The sequence below is a fragment of the Lampetra planeri genome, chromosome 1 (genome assembly GCF_965212315.1).
Source record: "Lampetra planeri chromosome 1, kcLamPlan1.2.h2, whole genome shotgun sequence".
NCBI lineage: Eukaryota > Metazoa > Chordata > Hyperoartia > Petromyzontiformes > Petromyzontidae > Lampetra > Lampetra planeri.
Genome location: NC_136107.1, coordinates 994,449 through 1,001,843, shown reverse-complemented (window position 1 = coordinate 1,001,843; position 7,395 = coordinate 994,449).

Here is a 7,395-nt window from a genome sequence, read left to right as displayed (position 1 = left end):
CCCATAATTCATTAAATAATCATTACCTCGGACAGTTGCAATTAGTTCCCCGCTTGTTTCTCATAAGAGAGGCTGTGGGTTGATCTTTACACGAGGTGCATAAGGCCTGAACCGTTGTAAGGCTGAGTGAATAATTTTTTAGGTAAGGAACAAAAATAGCAAACAATCCATTCGTTGCACGGCCGTGAGCCACTGAACATTGTGAAACCCCATCGCGTGTTCACGAAAGGAGTCGAGCTGCTGACGTGTCCGAGACAATATATTCCTTTAAGATAATAAGTGTGTGCCTGCCCAATGCCGCAATCCTGCCCTATTTGAATAATTGTCATTGTGGTCAGCCTATAACTTCCCACTGCTGGGCAAAGGGCACACTCCTCCATTCATTCATTCATTCCTTCTATCCAGTCGTGCCCTCCAAACTGTCTGTGATGTCTCGATTTAAAGCTTTCGTGACTGCAGGGATTCATCTTCTTGGTTCTTTCGGTAAAGTCACGTAGAAGGGAAGTAATAAAATAATTAAAATAATTATTTTATTTTATTATGTTTTAAAAATAATTATTTTATTTTATTATGTTTTATTATTATTATTGTATTACTTCCCTTCTACGTGACTTTACCGAAAGAACCAAGATGTCTGTGATGTCGTCTAACTGATGCCGTCCCCTCTGCGTTGTGTCTCTCGCTTTCTCTCCATAGCCAATCTCGATCTTTCTCGTCAGCTGTTTTCCATTTGATTCATTTTGCTTTAAACGGCATCATTGCTGACCCTTCACCCTGTTTCTGCACAGAACGCCACGGTGGCGAGATCTTAACGCCTTCGCGTGGTATGCAGGAGGTCGTGGGGTCGATCCCGATCCCGACCCTGACGCCTGCTGTATGATTGGAGTTTTTGTGTCTCTCTCCCCGTGGTCGCGTGGATTTTTCTTCGGGTTCTCCGGGGTTTCCGTCCACATTTAGAATCACCCGCTTAGAGTATTTGGCTGCTATAAATGTCCACGTGATAAGCCCCTTCGTTGAGCAATGCTTTGTGGCCAGGTCGCTTCTGAGAGTTATATAGCCCAGTAGACACTAAATGGCTAATTTGCCTAAACCTCCAGCAGACGATCACATCTTTCCACTCAGTACTTCCGGTGAGGCAATGGTGTGGAAGAGGAGACGCAATCGTTACGAAAACCATTTTCTGACATTTTGACAATTACAATTACGTACGTGGTGTGCAGTGTCTATTCTGAACCCAAGTCTAAAATCTAAAAACTCCTCGCCCCAGCACGCGGCCGCATTGTTTAGCATATGTGGATCCACATAATGATATACACTCACCGGCCTCCGGACAATGTGCTCATTTATTTAAAATTGTAAAAAAAAACATTCAGTCATAACAATTCCAGTCGAGTTTATTTTGTTTTTGTTCAGCTTCCCACAACATGTATACAACATTGTAGTATTCTTTAGGAGTTATTAATTACGGGAGTAACAATCCCTCCTTTTGAATTGTGATTCTGGACCAATAATTCAAGAATCGACTATTTTACTTTACAATGTGGGTGACCGTAGTGGCCACTCGTGGCGACAGGGGCCAGGCAGAGCCGTAGCGAGACATTGTGGCGCCCGGGGCCAGAAGCTTTCCTCGCTGGCAGAGCCCCAAACTTTGTCATTGAGCCACACGCCACCGCTCGCCGCTTCAATTCCATTTCGGATGTTTTCAGCAAGTCCGCTGTCCATCCGGCAGGGCCCCACGCTACGTACTCACCCCCCCCCCCCCATTGTTCGGTTATTGGGGCCACGTGGCCGGAAAAACCGAACATCGACGATTTAAAAAAAAACTGCAATCAGTTCCACGCATGAGTCGAGTATATATGGTGATTATTAAAGACATGCCACTGTTAAATAAGTTATGTTAATACGAAGTCATTTTTGCTATCTAATTTTACAGTCGTATACATAACTAGAGTATTCACATTGACATATCGTAAGTGCGCATAATTATTAGGTGGATGAAATACTGTCGAGAATAAATGCCATGCAGGTCACGTAATGCCTGTTACATTTAGATTGTGGGGCTTTAAGAACGTGATTTCTCACACATCGTGAACACGTTTGAAAGTGCCAGGCTACGTGGTGTGGTATTCGCGCAAGGCAGCTGTACATGTTGTAGATCTGCAGACAGTTGTACGCGATATGAAGGCAGAATGAAGAGTCTGCACCGTCGGAGTTCTGCGCCACCGCCTCCCTGCCATGTGAACTGAGCCTCCCTGCTATGTGAACTGAGCCTCCCGAGTTAAATCCCAACCCCCCGAACGGTGAATAATAATATCATGGGCGAGTGAATAGTGAACCGGTCCTGGGTTGCAACCCTCCCACCGTCCTGCGCTCACCACCGTAGCGAAAGTATGGTCAAACAACTGACATGGCTCACGTGGAGTGGTGAAGCCTTCATTCAAATGTGTTTTTTTCATTGAATGAAAGCAACACGTGACCGGAGAGCTTCTTTCGCCGGTGAGTGGAAATGCAGCACGACGCATGAGAGGTTTATCGCTTTAAGTGAATGTGAAATCCGAGAGCATTTCAAATAGCCTCATTATCAGGGATATGTGAAGCCTGCGGCAAAGATACCTTCATGGGAAGTAACTTGTTTTTAGTAAAAAAAAAATACAGTGGGGCCTTTGTATGTTTCCAAAGAAAGAAAAGAGGGAAATGGCTTGCAAACGGGAATAACCAACAATACTGGTTTGTTGCCTTTTTCAATTGTGATGTTGCCCATACGGCAATAATCACGTTCTCTAGCAAGTGCCACGTGGGCGATGCTTGGACGGTGTGGCAGAAAAGCCGCAAACAGCTCGAGCACAACACACGTACATTACTTTTGTTTACAAGCCCGATCAGTTTTGAGTGGAGTGCGGTGGGCACACCAGAGATCAGCAAGTTGTCGTGGGCAGCTTTGCCTTAAGCACAAATGGTATGGCTGGAATTAAGGGGAGCATGGTTTAGAGGACAAATGGGACAACATCTCCGGAGGGAACCATGAAAAATATTCGAGATTTTTCTTAAAGGTTGACTTCATCTAAGATGAACAATATTCATTTCTGTAAGGGAGAGGGCAGTATTTTCTGTTGAAGTGTAAAGTGGGAAGGAGGGTAAAGATACCATAGTTTGCCCATAATACGCAGACGGGGTAACTTAGTCAACAAAATATAGCACCGTAAAACTACACATACACCATGATCCATGAACCCTAGCACCAACTCAAAACATTATGCACTCCAGTTATGAGGCACCTGGCCAGAGTTAATGATTGCTCTTACTCTTGAACAGTACTAGGATGCCAATAATGGTGTTTTACATGGACCCATGACAAGATGATAATACTCTTTGGCAGACTGCAAATGTCGGTCATGACTAATGCACATGCAGCCGGCCCTCCCTGTCGGTTCGTCTCCTCCCTTGATCATAACGAGGGGACAGGCCGGCTAAATAGACAACAACAATAAAGTTTCTTAGACGATGAGTAAATACTCTGCGTTGTTCTGGCCTCTAGATAATTGGGGGACCAGAGATTTGTGAAATGGCAACGCTTTATTATTTAAAAGTCATGATGACCAGACACAAACCTGATGATGACGCCCGCTTATGTTTAAAAACATTTAACATGGAAAATGGATATTTTACAAACCATTAACAAGAAACATAATATTTAACATCAAACATCTTTTCAAAACAAATGTAGTGCCTCCTAAATGTCCTAGTCACAGATAATATTGCATAAAGTAAACGATATTTACTTATATAATAAAGCAATTTTAACATACCTGTCAACCCATACGGTTTACCCGTATTCTTGTACAGGAAAATTAATTGAGTTATGAGATCCATATGGCATACAGCCGTTTCAATACGGGCAAAAAAAGTTTTAGTCTCTTTATTTGTGTTACTCCCTTGTGATGGGACTTTGTAGGATGGACGTTGAGAATTATAAGGGACACGGGGTGACCAATAAGGTCTGAATTGAATGTAAATTATGGAAATCATATTTTATAGACATAAACAAAACTATTCTTTATTTTTGAATCAAGACTGCAACGTCCGCCACAACACCACTTGTTCGCGCAAAGCACTCGACGTTCACTTCAAGCTGTTTGGGCGGTGGCCATTGTACGCGTTTATAATGAACAGCAACAACGAACCTCTTCCACAAGGACAGCCACCTCCGCGCGTCGACCTCGTCATGGCGGCGGCTTTGCGATGTTGCATTAACATGCTAATCTCTCACATTGACATGCTAATCTCTCACATTAACATGCTAATCTCTCACATTAACATGCTAATCTCTCACATTTACATGCTAATCTCTCACATTAACATGCTAATCTCTCACATTAACATGTTAATCTCTCACATTAACATTCTAATCTCTCACATTAACATGCTAATCTCTCACATTAACATGCTAATCTCTCACATGAACATGCTAATCTCTCACATTAACATAGCCACCTCAGCGCACTCGCCGTGGAGGCCGCTCTCCGATCTTACATTGACATGCTAATTATTACCTGGCAGCCCTTTAATTGGTGGAAACCCACCACGAGCGCCGCCATGAACCATCACTTACATTAACATCAGCTGCCCCGCCCATGCTGCTGAAAACCTTTACAAACATTTTGCCTTTAGAGACTAACCCCCTTTTCCGTCATAGTTTTTTTGTTATTTTTAGTTATTTTCTTTGAACCTATCTACGTGACTTTACCGAAAGATCCAAAGAATAAGCAGTTTTTTTTGTAGCAAAAGAAGTTTCATTTTTAGATGGTGCAGATATTTATCTGTGAGATTGTGACGTTGAAAGATGACGTTATCAAATACGTTGACACATTAAACCTGTGCTTCAACTTTTATTGATCCACGGCTGGATGAAGGCTTCTCCACGCCTATGCGAGTAGTGGGGGTTATTTCTACCAGACTTTACCATGCTGGTCAGTTTCTGGTGTATGAATGTGCAGAGCATGGGTGTGGGAGCAGAGTACAGTACAAGACGCAATTATCCTGCGCTACATAGCCCCGAAGACCTGTGGCAATTGTTTGCATACGGTGATCATCTATCCAACCCCTCTCCAGGCTCAAACCTGCTTAGTTTCCGTATTCTGACTCAAAATCTGCAGTGGAAGTCCGAGGGCTTTTGTGAAAATTCCACATTCCTGTGGCAGAAACGAATTTTTCACAGGCAACCAGTCAACCACCGCTGCCGCCTTCATATACCACAGTCAGCAGAGGTTGTCTGGAAATTTTTTTTATGGCTGTGAGCTTGATTGGTTCTACTCATTCGGGAGGGTCAGCACAAAGTTCCACATTGCTGTGAGGCCCGCGCTAACCGGCCAAGGTGGACGAAGTCCGCGAACGGTTTTAAGTCAATGGAGGGGCGCCTGTCGTAATTATCCGCACCTTCTAATCTTCGGAGCAGAAGCAGAGTGTGGTGTGTGGCAATCCTTGCGATCAAAGTGCCGGCTGTCGGTGGCAAGTCATATCTATACCCGTCATGTGTCTAAACCTAGGTCGAATAAGTTTGAAACATGGGCAATGAAAAATATAAAATTGCGAATGGACAGAGAGTTTCACGTTTCGAACAAAACCGTCAGACGGAAAGAGGCTCAGGCAGCATGACGTGGGCGAGAGAATACACATCAAGAACAGCGCCTATAGGACACGTAACGAGAAAAGATTGACAAGTATAGTCGGGACTAAGGGCGGAGTTGGCAGCCCCCTCGGAGAGCGGAGTAAATAAAATCGTGTTCAGATGCTACTGATGAAATACTGCAATCACAGGATCATAAGTGGTGGCGGGTGTAACGACACATTTAAATTTACGCGACCTAACCCACGTGTTAAACAGGAGCATAAGATGACGTGGGGGGGTGGGTCCTCATACAGCAGTGGATTCTGACTTAATGGTGATAACACACCCGTAGTGCACAGACAAGCGTGCACACGGAAAACGGAAACTTCTCGAGAAGAAAAAAAAACCTCTCCAAATGAACTCAAAGCTGGATTGGTGGAAAAGTCTAGAGCCGACGTCATTGCCACACACACAAAAAAAACCCACGAGAATGCGGGACTGGGGGGTGGTGGGATGGGCCCTCTCCTTGCTCGTCACATCCTATCGACCCTACACACAACGCCACCATCCCAGCCACTCATCTTTATCCCGGTCTAGCACGTCAGCTGCCCCACATCGCAAGTTTAGATAATCCCCCATCGTCCGAGCACGACTTATCCTATCGAGTCGAATCCATCACAGCCGATAATATCAAACGGCCCATCGTGTACCAAAACAATCCCACCGTCAAAACTCAAGAGAACAGGCTCACCATCATACCCCACGGCCAATCCAACTCATCCCGACAGCCACCAGCGCAAACCACCATTTCACTCCCAAATCACAGAGGCTCATCACATGCCACCATTTCAAAATCGGTTCAGAGTTCTTCGTTTTGTTGAACCAGTGCTGCTGAAACCAAGAAAGGCTGTGTGGCCGATGGGATGTTTAAACCATACTTGTATGTGTATTTCTTTATGGGAATCTGTTGTACGTATGTTGAACTTCTTTCGCACCGTACGTATCCAACCGTGGTCATCGGGGTTGCTGAAAGGGACAACAAACGAAGCACAAATGAGGCGTATTGTCTGCAAGCGCATGCTTTTATTATGACCACCCATTGGTTATTGTAATCCACCACTTTGGATCGTCCCATCCACCAAAACCCGCCAGTCGGCACGGCGCCTGTGCCAGGCTAGATGCACCTTGAGGCCCCACGTGAAGTGTCGAAGGCTCGCTGACAGAAGGAGGTCTCGGGACAGACCCAGCAGCTGACTTGAGATGTGACCTGAAGATGCACCATCAGCTGTGCCCCCTACTGTGCCAACTCGCTGCGTTTTACACGCCACGGCGCTGCGCACGTTGTTGTGAGCGTCGCTACTCTTGGCCTCCGTCGTTGTCGTTGTTGCTGGAGGGCGACTGCCTCCAATTTCCCAGCAGCAGCAGCGTCCTTCACGAGACTCCTCCATCCCGTCCACCAACTCTCTCACCCCGGCAATCCCTGCCCATCCCAGCCACACCCCCCACCCAACTCGCCTCGGGGAGCCGTGGGGGGGAGACGGGGGGGAGCCGGAGGGGGGAGCCGGGGGGGGATGTAGCCGGGGGGGGGAGCCGGGGGGGGTGAGAGACGGGGGGGAGCCGGAGGGGGGGGGGAGCCGGGGGAGGGGAGCCGGGGGGAGGAGCCGGGGGGGGGGGGGGGGGGAGCGGAGCCGGGGGGGGGGGAGCCGGGGGAGGGGAGCCGGGGGGGAGCCGGGGGGAGGAGCCGGGGGGAGGACCCGGGGGGGGGAGCCGGGGGGGGGAAAGCCGGGGGG